Source organism: Micromys minutus (genome assembly GCF_963924665.1).
Source record: "Micromys minutus genome assembly, chromosome: 17".
Lineage (NCBI taxonomy): Eukaryota > Metazoa > Chordata > Mammalia > Rodentia > Muridae > Micromys > Micromys minutus.
In genome coordinates, this window is record NC_137952.1 from 44,176,985 (window position 1) to 44,190,337 (window position 13,353).

Here is a 13,353-nt window from a genome sequence, read left to right on the forward strand (position 1 = left end):
CTTGTAAAGAGCTCTGTCTTGTTTTGGTTTGGAACTTTTTACAAATGACTCAACTTTGAATGTTCTGTTTTTCTTTAATTTACATTTATTCCTCTATGTTAGATAAGCAGCTTATATGTGCATATGCCAAATAATACACATATAAGGCACACATATACTCCAGTATGATATAGATCAACAGACGAGAAAGACAGAGATAGAAACAGATACACACAGGGAGAGACAGAGATGAGGGGAGAGAGAGGGGGGAGTGGGGAGGGAGGAAGGGAGGGGGGAGAGGGATAGAAAAGGAGAGATGGGGAAGGGGGAGGGAGGGAGGAAGGGAGAGAGAGGGAGAGGGAGGGAGGGAGGGAGGGAGAGAGAGAGAGAGAGAGAGAGAGAGAGAGAGAGAGAGAGAGAGATTGGTTATTTGATTATTCAGGGTTGGAGGGCCAGCATGGAAGCCTTGGGACCCTGGGAAGTGCTGCGTAATGCTGACTGCTGATAATTTTTTTTTTTTTTTTTTTGATTATGGAAAGTCAGATTAGTTTTTTGAGGTTTTCAGCTGATTGGATGAAATTCACAACAGTGAATAGTAGAGTGTTTTTCTCAGAGCTTCAGATGTGTTAATGACATCTCAAACATACCCTACCTGAACCATCTAGAATCTGTGCCAAGAAAGTCCACCATAAAACTAAGCACTGTCCAGATAACTATTATGATCCCATATCACAGGTGGGCATGGTAAGGCTCAGAGGCATTAAGTGATTGGGGCACAAACAAGCCATTTATTATGGCATGCACATTCTATCTAAGGGGCTTTGATTTGGAAAGCCCAACTGTCTTTCTCATATACTCATTTTTCATATTGTTTCTCAAATAAACAAAGAGACATTCTCACAGGACCAAACTCACACTAAAATAAGTATTTAGCGCTTGTGTCTGTATGATTTGTGGGTGTCATTTGTCTGCTGATATATTTTTTACCAAGGATGTTGGTCCAGTGGCATATGGAAGGGGCCTGCCGTGCTAAACATGTCACTACTTCAAAGGGGAATTAAGCAAAGCTAGGAGACATTCTGTGAGTTACAATCTCTGGAACTTCTCCATCTGTTCTTTACGTTCTTTCTCTTTATTTTTTAAACCTATATTAATTATACATACTAATGGACATGACATTTTTACATACATACATAATGCATTTAGATCATATTTAGCAACCAGAATCCTTTTTTGCTTTCTTGGGTAACACACTCTTCTTTGTTTTTTCTTTCATTTTATGCTCTTGTGTTGTCTTGTGTTATGTTTTTCTTATGATCCCTGAAGTTTAGTTAGAATTGTTCACAGGAGCATGGGTAAGGGGTTATTTTCTGAATCAGCCTTGTACCAATGACTACATCACTGAAGGAAGGGTCTTTCCATCCCATAGCAACCAGCACTGAATTCATAGCCTCAGGGAGGAGTAAGGACGGCTGAGCTCTTTGGTGCTTTGTGACTGAAGGTTGATGGCTCCAACCTTGAGCAGGCTCATACTCATAGTAACTAACAGGTTAAGGATACAAGACCCTGCCACATTCCATGATGCAACTCTGTCCTCCTCTCTTCTATCCTTTCTGGATTTCCTGAGCCCTTTGGGGGAATGCTATTGATGTTCAATTTAGAGATCAGCTTTCAACAGTTATTCTCGGTACTTTGAACAGTTATGAGTCTCTATAGCAACTGCTGCCTACTGAACCCATCAAATCTACGGACATAAAAATTATTCAGTAAGCAACTTGATAGATATGACATATCATATACTGTTAGCAAAATGACAACAGTAGCTTTTCCACTCGGGCCCACGGTTTTCTAGCCACAGTTTTTTGACCCAGTCTATAATAGTGGATGACGATTTCTTTCTAGGAAGCAAGCTCCAGATCAAACAAACAAACAAACAAACAAACAAACTAACTAACTAACTAACTAACTAACTAACTAACTAACTAACAAAGACCAGACGGTGTTGGTTATCTCCATAACAGATTTGCCATTACTGTACCAGTGAGTTCATCTTGCCTGGACAGTTAGTAGTGTAGCATGCAGGCTCCACACCTAAGACTGTTCAGGACAGTTCTCCCTCAGCAGCCTGGGCAGCACCTTCTGGAACAGTACAGCTTGGTTTATGTTTTGTAACCAAAGCAGGTTGAATTTTCTTCAGCCATAGTGGCCCCAGTGAGCAAGTAACGGTAACGATAGTTTAAATTGCTTTCTGGTCTCCAGGGACCTTGCTGACCAGTAACTCAGGAGAGTTGGTTCACCCCAAGCCCTGTCTTAATATTCTTGAACTTAGGACTCCACTACTTCTTAGATAACTAAACATTTCAGGCATCATTGTACCTCAAAAGGCCAACGCAGGATTCCCCGTCTCCCATTTTAAGCAATTTCCATTTATTCACTATTGGAATCTTGGGCCAAACATTAAAGATTATTTCCAGAGGCAGTTCAGCTGCATTTCTGCCACTTTAACCCTCTAAGCAGCATCCAGGGTAGTCTTGCTTCTGAGCATTCGCAAGCTCAGATTCCTTGATAAAAATTTGCCCTTGTGTGTATATTCCCCAACAGGTGAGTTTGTCTTCTCACTTCAGCTCTGCCTGGTTTTCTGTCTCTCAACTAAGCTTTTGTTTAACACTGCGTCCTTTCTCCTTCCTTCCATCATTGAAGATTGTATCTAATGTTTGCTCTTTCGAACGCTGAGGGATCTCACACTCATCAGTCTATAAAGGGAGTTCCAAAATCAAAGGCAACTCGTCTACTACTCCGGAAGACTGCTCTGGAGTCTACAAAACAGAGGTTCCACAAGAGTCTAATATCTGATGTAATGAGTGAGCTGGAGTGGCAGGGACACAGAGTGGGGCAAGGACACAGAGGTCTCCAGCGAGACTCAAACCCTAGAGCTCCTCTCTCCAGCCATCCAGAGGCCCCGCCCACTACTCGCAGGGCCGGGGCAGAGGGAGGGCTCTGCGCATGCCCCGTATCCAGGGCAGCCTCCGGGAGCGCCTCCCGGCCCCTCCTGGCGCTCGGGCGTGCGTTCACGGTCCCGGGGAGCGTGCCCTGCGTGCGGGTGCCCGCCTCGCCCTCCGGGCTCTGGATCCCCGAGTTCCTGGACCGGGCCAGCGGGAGCGGGCACCTGGTCGAAGCTGCGAGTAGCGTCCTTCGTCGCCACGCCGAACGTTGACGGTGAGTGCGGGCGAGTGGCGGGCAACCGCGCGCGTGCGCGGCGTGGGCCCGGGGCGGGGGCGCGCGCCCGGAGGCGGGAGTGGCCGAACGAGGGGGGCTCGGGCGGCGGCAGGAGAGGGGAGCGGGGTTGGGTCGGGGGGGGGGGTTAAGGCGGGCGACGGGATACCGGGGCTTCGTGCGGGCTGCGGGGCGGAGGGTGCAGAGCTGGGCGACCGATGGGACCCCAGCAGGCGAGGCGAGCCTGGCCGCGACTGGGCGGACGACGTGGGCCGAAGCACCTCGGTGGGGGGCGGAGGTCCTGGACGGGGTGGCGGCCACCTGCAGGGTGCAGGGCGGAGTCGGTCCCGAGCGCACCGAGAGCACCTAAGGGCCGGTGCAAACTTCTCCCAAGAAACTTATTGGGGCGTGGCCGACGGGGTCGGGGGGCTGGGGGTTCGGAGGACCCGCGCCCCGCCTTTTTGCCCCGATCCCTGCAGGTGCGCGCTCGCCGGCGTCCTGTTGCTGCAGAAGTGCATCCTCCAAGTTCCCAGCGCCTTGCAGGGCCCCATTCGCTCTAACCTAGAGGTTGAACTTTGGTGTCTTGGTTGTTCTTGGTGGTTCGCTGCCTCGGGAAGGAAAGACTCTTACTGCCTTTATCTCAAAGAAAGTATTGTTTAGGGCGTGCGGCATAGTGTGTCAGGGAACCTATTGTCCCGTGTGAGCGTGCAGAAGACCTAGCTAGTTCTATTTGTTTGTTTATTTTTAAAGAAGGCCTTTGAAGATAAGTGGGCTTTTTTTTTCTTTTTGAAATACTCCCGCCACCTCTGTAAATCCTGCCCCTAGGATAGTTCCGAAACTTGTCTGTTGGAGGAGATTCGCAAGGGAGTTTTAAATCTCACGTGTTCGCAGTTGACTAACTCAAACCCAAGGCATTTATTTGTAAAAAAAAAAAAAAGATCCGCTTGTAATTCTAAGTTCAGAGACACTACTGGTGCGGTAAGAGAAAGTCAGGACTTTAGGTTTTACAAAGTAGTAGCATTCGGTCTGTAATTGCTGGGATTAAAGTTCACTCCTCCTTGTCCGGAACACAGAACAGCGGTTTGTTTCCCACTGGGAAGTGGGGGGGGGGGGGTCTCTAAATGCACAAAAGTGATTTGTTTCCCGCAGAGGAGGGAGAAAACTTCCTAACAGTCAAAGTCAAAAGTTGGGCTAAACTGTATGACTCTGGCGTTTTGAATCCCCCCACTCCGTACCCCACACTCCCAACCTCTTGTTACAGCCACGAGGCTGTCTATCTCCTTTTAACCTTTCCTCCCAACCCTATAACAGGGCCTCCTATTTAATGTACCTCTGTCTCTGGGAGAATATTTCTTAGGCTTCTTGAATCTAAAGGGTTACTCTGGGTTTCCATAGCAACGGGTCCTCCAGGGGAAGTGGGCGGGACCTGTTACCATCGGGTTCTAAGCTGGACTCTTCCTTTTCATTCACCCTTGTAAGTTCTTTGGCCTCATTATAGGTAAAGATGAGGTTGTCCATTCCAGGTTTTGTTTCTGAGATAATTATAGGTTTCTATGGAAGGGTACTTTTCAGCGCTGAGTAGCCCTCACCCCTTCCAGAAACACAGATCTGTACACACTTGATTTGTTTAGCAAAATTCCATGATCCTAACACTTTTCCTTCCACACACACAAACCTGTGAATTGTGAACTATGTTTTTAAAAACAATTTTGTGTTCTACCAGCTCATAAACATGAAATATCCTACAGCCAGGCAAAGCAAAAAAGGAAATGGGGGGGTGGGGGGAGGGAAGAAAAGTGACTCTAACAATTTGTGAGGGAAAAAATGCCACTGTCGGCATTTTAATTTTTTTTTAAATTTTTATTCCTAGAAGGTGTTTTTCAAGACTATTTACAAAAAACCACTTGTGTAATATAATACTTAAAAATGACAAAGGGAGAGAGAAAGGCAGGGAACTCCTTCCTTCTAGCCACCCACAAAGGTCAAAAACCAAACCTAACCAAACCAAAACCCAAAACAAAGAAACAAAACCCCAGTAAAGCAGGAGAGACATATGTTGCCTATGTGTTACAGACTTGACTGTAAGCAGTAAGTGTTGTGAATTCAAGTGTACCCTTAGGGCTGCACTGATTTTGAGCGTGCATTGGGCCTCTTTTGTTTTTGTGAGCTAATACAGTTTGTTAACTTGCTATCAACCAAAGCCTGCAAGGCCATTACTCCCCGTTGCACTGTGGAAGGAAATGTTCATGGTGACAGTATGTGGGCTTAGTGCAGTTGAGGGAAACAGGCACAGCTTAGGTCAGTGCCCTGTGTGAAAGTCTCAGTATCAGTGATTTGTTGGGCAAGATTTACAGCCCAAGAACCAGGTGAACTTTTTTATGGTTCTTGAGGCTTGTTTACTTGCTTTTGCAATGACCTGTCCCTTCTTTACCTACATTGTGGTCAGGTGTTCCAGCAAGTGAGTGCTTAATCCATCCTGGTTTTCTATAAAAATTGAGTTAGATTTAATATACTTTATAACTGTTGAAGTTGGTGGTTTATTGCTGTTGAGAATTGTTTGAGCTAGTACCAGTCCTGCTTTGCTTTTAAATGGTGATTTTTTTTTAAAAAGTGAGTTAAATATGTGATACACACACAAATTCATTATTCACTTGTTTTGGCTTTGGGTTTTTTGAAGTGGAGTTGGGAGTTATTGAAAACTGCATATAGATTTTAAGAACAGGGTTTAAGAGAAGGAGAGGTAGTCATGAAGAAAGGCCTTTTTGGAGGTATTAATGTGGGCTCCTCCTGGAAGAGTCATTCAATCATTCGTTGGTAATTTGTGTTCTGGTGTTTTCCAGACAATAAAATGCTTCCATTTCCTTAACAAAATATTCAAGCCATTGTTATGTTAAAATGCACTGCACATTACCACAGTTTTATACTTCCATGTCGTTAAGTCCAGTTGTCTCTTTTGTCCTTTATGATTTTTCCTGATAAATGGTTGTGTTTGACAAGTCCAGGGGTAGAATAAACTAAGCAGAAACCTTGGAGATTTGAATCTCTTAGCCCTTTTCCCACCAGTACACCAAACCCCATTTTTATGCCAAAGTCTTAAATTTAGAATACATATAAATTGGGTAGATTGGGTCATGTGATTTAAGAAAGCCTTTCATTTACCTGTGCTTTCAGACAAAGATGCTAGATTTATATTAATCTGTAGAGTTGTAAAAATCTCTCAGACTTTGTCCCAGTGGCCTTCTATCTCAGTTTGTTAGTCTGTCTCCCCAGGGGTAACTGAATAAAAGTAAGGATTCGACTCCTCCCAGGTATGGTTAAGGAGAAGGGTTTTGTTGTAGATGGGAGGCAGAGCTAGCCAAGAAGCATCTGGAAGGGTCCAGACTGAACTGGCCCTAGAGAGGAGAGAGCTGGGGAGAGGGAGAGAAGAGAGGACGGAAAGAGCACGTGGGAACCAAGACAGGAGCCAAGAAACCATGTGGCCAAAATGACTGAGGTTGTATAGGATCTGAGACTTAGGACAGGGATAGGGAGAACAGACTTGGGCACTGCTGAGTGAGACTTGTTCCAGGTTTCTTTGAGACCTGACAGCAACCATTTTAAGCTGTTGCTTTTTCCTCCATATTTTCTCGACTCTACTTGCCATGTGTTCAGTGTTCCTCCACTGAAGGAAGGTCTAGTGTTTGTGGAGGAGTTTGGTTGGCTCTCAGCATCCTCTTGGCATAGTTTCGTAAACACGTTCAGTTTACTTGTTGAAGAACTCATCTTTAGTCTTGGGCTCTGTCACACAACGGGAAGGTGTGTCTTAGAGAAAGATCTGCCTGCTGTTATTTGGCGGAGTATATGAAAAGGACGTGATTGCACTTCACTGTCCTTTAAGGACATTACTTGCTGCATTTGACAAGCACCGTGCTCTTGTAGAGTGGTCAGTGCTCCTGTTGGGAGACAGGAAAGCTGGCTCTGCAGACCTCCTGTCTGGCTCAGCAGCAGAGTTCACGTTCTTCAGTAAGGCCCTGAACTTTCTCATTTCTTCCTTTTGCACTTTGTTTATGAAACTGGCTTGCCAGAATGAGGGAAAGGAGTTTTTGTGCATTTATTTTATGATTGCCTGTTACTCTAAAAGCATTGCATCTTACTCTCTTGGGTGCAGATAATGACACTCGTGTTTGCTGTTTTGTAATAATTACATCTTAAAGTTTGGCCTTACTGAAAGTCGCACTAGCATTTTGTAATCTTCTAAAATGCTTCCGAGCCATGACCGGTAACTGTTAATGTATAAGCAGAAGAGCAGAACAGTTTGACTTTTGGTTTGCCGTGGTTTCATGTCAGGACAAGGGGATTTATCCTTCATTCATTTACAGTTAAGATGTGTTTCATGTTTGGAAGGATGGCATTTGAATGTAAGCAAGTGGCCATTGTTATTTCTCACTTACCACTGGTGTTTCTTAAAGTATCGCACTCACGTGAGTCTCAGTTATCAGTTTGGATCAATCCCATCTCTGTGTAATTTTTTTAGGAAGTTAAATTCACCAGAAGACTGAAATGTAACGTATTCGAGCGCAATCATGTTTTCTTTGATTTGGGATACGCGTCACATACTGTGGGTTATTTGGGAAATAGTTGACCGTGTCTTCTCAAGTCACTTCTGTAGTTGATTTGTGTACTTACTCCACATCCTCCTCCTGTACCATTGGTCTTTAGTTCTTTTTTATTCAGGTTGTCCGTTCATTTTCTCTCTTGCTCCTGTGGGATAGACCAAAGGCCCCCTCCGTGCTTTGCACCTCTGCGGTTTCCAGATACTGCTGTTGTCGCTCACAGCTCCATGTACCTGTTCTGACTTACTTGCCTTAAACAAGACAGTTTAAGAAGCCCAACATTGCTCTCTCTCTAAACCTGGCCTGTCAGCTGCCCTCTTCCTTTCCAGGGCTATTCATTCGAAAGCCATTGATGCTATCTTGACTTTTCTCTCCTACCCTACATCTGGGGTTGTTCAGAGCTGCGCCTTCAACCTAAACCAGGAGCTAGCTCCTTTCCTGCTGGCTCTAAGGCAGTGGCCGTCCAAGGGGAATGTCTCCTTTCCTTAGCGTCCCCCTATCGCCGGAACTACCAGAATGGTTCTTTCTTGTCTCCTCTCCTGTGTTGTCTCTGCTCTCCCCTCTTATACTAGGCAGTTGTACCGTCCTCCACACAGAATGGTCCTTTCAAATTTTAAATCGGGGTAGGCTTCAAACTCTGCGGAGCCCTCTGTGCCACACAGGCGGTTCCTCATCATTCACGTGGCTTACCCAAACCTGTCCCACTAACTCAGAGCCCACCTCCCATTTCTCCTCTCCCACTCTCCCCTGCTCATCCTTCCCAACTAACCCGTGAACACAGTAGGCACATTCCCACATAATGTCTATGTGCTGGACTCTCCCTCTGCCTGTAATATTACTCAGTCCCGTCATCCAGATCCCTCCATGAGCTCCTCACGCCCTTCAAGTCTTCGCTAACGAGAGCTAACCCTCCCACTGTCATGGCAGTGTATGCCTTTTCTTTTTCTATGGCATAACTTACCTTCTAAATTACCCACGTCATTATTTTGGCTTTGTGTATTGCTTCTCTCCTCCATTGCTGTTGTCCTCTTGGGGTCCTGAGGGGTATGAAATTGATGTTTGTTGAGTGTCCCAGATGTCTACCATATAGAGGGTATACTGTAAATACTCTTGTGGGTGAGCACAGTCTTACTCCCTTTTCCTCCAGTGCATTTCTAAGACAATAGTATATTCATAACTCTTTGGCGCTTGTGAGCCTAACACTGATGATTGATCATCCTACCAGCGAGGATGAGGCTCAGGAATGTGTAGCTCATGGTGAACATAGGCAGAGTGGCTCTTAGGATTAAATGGGTGTATTACCTGTGAAGTACTAAATTATACAGGTGTGTTACCAGGTCATTATGTAGATGCTAGAATCCTTGGGTGTCAGTCTACATGTTAGTATAGTGGGGTAGACAGTAACACTGCCTGAGATGCCTTTAAAGCATGTTTCCTTGGTAGCTCTCAGTGATGTTCTGTCCCGCTGCTTGGATCTTTGCCCATCTGTGTGTGTCTGCCTCTAAAGTCTCTCTCTCTGTCTCTGTCTCTCTGTCTCTGTCTCTCTCTGTCTCTCTCTCTCTGTGTGTCTCTGTCTCTCTCTCTCTGCCCCCCTCTCTCTCTCTCTCTCTCTCTCTCTCTCTCTCTCTCTCTCTGAGATTTTGGTATCAGGGCATCTCTTATGTGCCTCTTAAGTCTATTTTCTTCTGGTGCCCTCCCTGAAACCTCTTCAGTGACGTGATTTTTGACAATGCACAGCCATTCAGAGATACATTGTTAGATGTAATATTAAATCCACAGAAGCAGAGGGTCTCAGTTCTTTACCTTGAGTTTTCCTGAGAAGGGGCGTAGCTGCCTCCCTGCTGTCCTCCCTGCTTTAGTCACTGGTTGTCATTTTAGTCTGCTTAGTCTGTAGCCTCCATTCGGGTCCTTCGACTCTAAGAATACAATCAAGACTCAGCCCCCCCCTTCCCTATGGCGAGACATTGTCCTTTGATCTTCAGATTTGTATTGTGATATACACACATACACAGGCTAATTTTATATCAAGGTGGTGCTCTCTATACATACATGAAACCAGCATCTAAGTCCAAAATTCAGGATATTTTCTTTTGTTTTCTTTTTCTATGTGTATGGATTTTACGGGTAAGAGTTATCTGCATACTCAGAGACTAACACTTGGGCAGTGATCTGCGCAAACCGACTGCTAGAGAAGCATTGTTCTGATGAGTTTGCCTTGTCTTTGGAACGGATTAGATCTACATTTTGTTATTAGGAGAACTCAATAGCACAGTTACAACCCATTTTATATTGAGTTCTTAATAGTATTGTTGACCAAAACTGAAAGGAAAGTAAGGCTTGACCTCTTGGATGATGAATCATGCTTCCTGTAGGTTCAAACTATTAATGGGTATTCCTGGGGAAATAGACCTGTTAATAGGTCTGTGCCTTGTTGAGGGTCTCCTGAAGGTGGTTTGCTCTTTCCTAAGCCCTGGGGGAGTTTTGGTTTTAGTTTTCTAATCTGCTCATCCATTTCTGAGTTTCTCCGTTTTGAATGGCAACCTCACTTCCGCTGTGTCGGCTGTTTTTGTTCTGTTTTGTTTTTCTGTCATATTCTGGCTTATTACTCAGGGACTAACTTTGGCCCTTGGCTGCTGATAACAACCACCACCCATTTTTAAATGTTTGTTGACGGAAAATATAAGTCAAAACGCTTTTAATGTGACTTAGGCTGATCTACATGCCTAACTAGCCTGGAAATCCATTAAACTCTTAATCTTACCATCAGCATTACAAATGCCGAGAAGGTTTCCAGAAGCACCTTTTAAGGAGGAAGGTTCAGGCTTCAAGGGGCTGCTGGCAGCTGGTGGGATCTCATCCTGTGCCCTTCCCCTGCTCCCTGTCCGTGCTGACTGGGATGAGGGTGGTCTCCTTCACTCTCTGGGAGCTTAGGGCCATAAGACTCTAGGGTGCTTGAAGCTAGAGAGTGTCTGTTGGAAAGTGGACTGTCTGAATGTGGGCAGCAATAGAGAGAAAGGTGTGCAGTCCAGCCCTCCTCACATTTCCTCCAGTTGACGTCAGCACATCTTTAGCGAATGCATAGAGCTTCTTTATTTGAATAAAAGTTCCAGGTAATTTGCTACTTACCGTTCACTTAGTGTATCTGAAATCCATTCATCATGTGTCCCCTGAAGTTTTTAGCTGATTTCCTCAGTGTCGTCATGAATATCTCCACACAGCTTGGGTTAGTCCTGAGCTCCTGTTTGCAGATGGCTCAGGCTTGGCTTCACATCACCATCAGGATGTACCTGACCACGTGAAAGGGTCTTTTGCTTGTTTAATTGCCATATAGATTTTCAAAGCAGTGTTAGTACCTCTGTCATGCTCAGAGCTATTGGCTCATCTTTTACTTCAGATGGATTTTTTGAAGTGTACGGTTTTGCTGATATATGTCTCATTTTTAACCAGTTCGTGATTCTCTGCATTGTTGTTAGAAAACACTGGTTCACTGAGTTATGGCTCGTTTCATCATATAGTATCCCGGAGTCAAATAATACGATAGCTGTTTTCATCACAGCAGTGTTAATTAAGTACTGGGAAGCTTTCTGACTTCATAATCCGTTTCTAAAATTTCTGACTTTTGCCGAGAGGCTTGAAATTCACCATCAGGAATAAACACTGTCAGGGTTTCTTGAAATGCCAGACTTACCCTCTTTTGAGAAACTGTCTATCAGGGTCTTGATAAGCACACCTTGCTAATTCTCTGAGGTAACAATGGCTTACAAATGTTGAAGGTTTGACTCACACCAATTGCACAAAAGCTTCACTTGAGGCAACCGTTCTCTTTTGAGTTTCATGAGAAATGCCTTGTGCAGGCTTCCCCTTCATAACCGTATGAATAGGTGTATACTCAAGCGTCGGACCTGACACGTTGGATGCTTTTACTGCAGCTTCTCTTAGATGCCATGGGACGTGACTCTAAGTTACTTGGGAGATAGCTAAGGAATGGAGAGTTGGACGAATCCTCAGTCACTCAGGTGTCCACCAGTTGCCTACATGTCCCGTTCTTGGTGTGGCTGGGGCACGGAAGGTAAAAGGAAGGTAAAATGATTTACTCTGTCCTCCTATCTTCCCTTCCTTCTGGTGTTTGCTGGGGTGACCTTCCACAGGCTTTGCATGACAGGGAAAAGAGTCAGATTGTGGAACAGTCTCTTCTTTTAGAGTTTGTGAAGCAAATCCCTTCCTATCTGTTTGTGGCACAGAGCTCTCCTGTGGAGACTGTTCTGCATCACTACCACCAGATGCTGTTCTGGGAGTCTCTCACTGGTGCCTCCCGACTTCCCCAAGCAGTGCAGATCGGCAGTCTTTAAGATGTAGGAGACTTAATTAAACAGGTCCACACAGAATAGGTGTACATTATACCCAGAAACCTATTTTTATAGCCAGGAGAACTTAACCATCTCATTTCTTTTCTCTTTCTTTTATTCTTCACCAGAATAAAGTTCATCTTACGCCAGTTCTGTGAGGGAATGTGTAGATTCTAGCTGACTCGTAGATCTGCCTTGGTTTCCTTTCACACAGCGGACAGATTGATACAGGGACTTAGAACAAGACACACATAAGCGATGGACTGTTCCGTCTGTTAGGAAATGATCTGAACCTAGACGTGAGCAGCGGCTGTGTGCTGGGAAGGCATGAGTTTTTGAACTGCCCTATTCACACATGCAGCTTTTACTGATATGTTTGAAGATTGGGTGTGTCTAATGTAGTGGAAATTTCATCTATTCAATGTTAAATACAGATGAAACATGTCTCAGAGACACAAAAAAGTCTTTTTAATTATAATTTTTTTTGGTTATTCATATGACTGCTTTGCTTCTTTCATGTGGATTACAGAATTTATCATCCTTTCCAGTTCATTAAATCACTAAAACTCTTCTACTGGTGCTATAAATAAATATGCCCGACCATGAATTGGGTTTGGTTGAAAGCAGCTTTGTCCTGGTAAGTGATCTTGCCCGTAGTTAACCCACACTTCTGTGAATGTCTGCATTGCATTAGATGTTAAGCTTGTAAAGAACCAGAGCCCTACTTGAAGTGCATGTAGTGACTTGCTTTAGGTTAAGCTTTGTTATTTTCAGTTGCATTAGCTACAAGCTATAGTAGTATTCTAAACTGCTTATGTGCTTGAACTTGTTTGGGAGAGCCTCAGGAGACATTTAATAGCTCTAGGTTCTTTGCCATAGCACCTAGTTGAATATTCCACAGACAGTTGGGAACACTTAGACCCCAGTCTCAGGACATTTTACAAAACTCAGGATCAGTTGCACTGTGTAAATTTAATATAGACTGCTAACTGAATTTGGACTTGTTGAGCTTGAACTTTGCTCTTTTGTAACCAGAGGATGCCAGGTGTGTGGGTGTGGCCTTTTGGCTCTCCATAGAGATAGGAGATGCTGGCCCAGAGAATGAACTCTGATCCAGTGACATAAAAAGAGGTAGTGCAGTTGGATGTGCAGTGTCAATATGCCAAGGAGTCCTGGACTGCAAGGTGAAGAGAGGGGTATGCTTGTGATCAGCTTATGGGAAA

At 44.7% G+C, this 13,353-nt stretch overlaps 1 protein-coding gene across 1 annotated transcript in view; it reads left to right on the plus strand.

Annotated features, from left to right (window-relative positions):
• Positions 1–3,091: 3,091 nt before the first annotated feature.
• BTBD3 (BTB domain containing 3) overlaps positions 3,092–13,353 on the plus strand; it is a 28,745-nt gene continuing 18,483 nt past the window's right edge. Inside the window, exon 1 of the mRNA XM_080930987.1 lies at positions 3,092–3,195. The gene's annotated coding sequence lies outside the window, so the exon portion shown is untranslated. The remainder of the gene's footprint in view (positions 3,196–13,353) is intronic.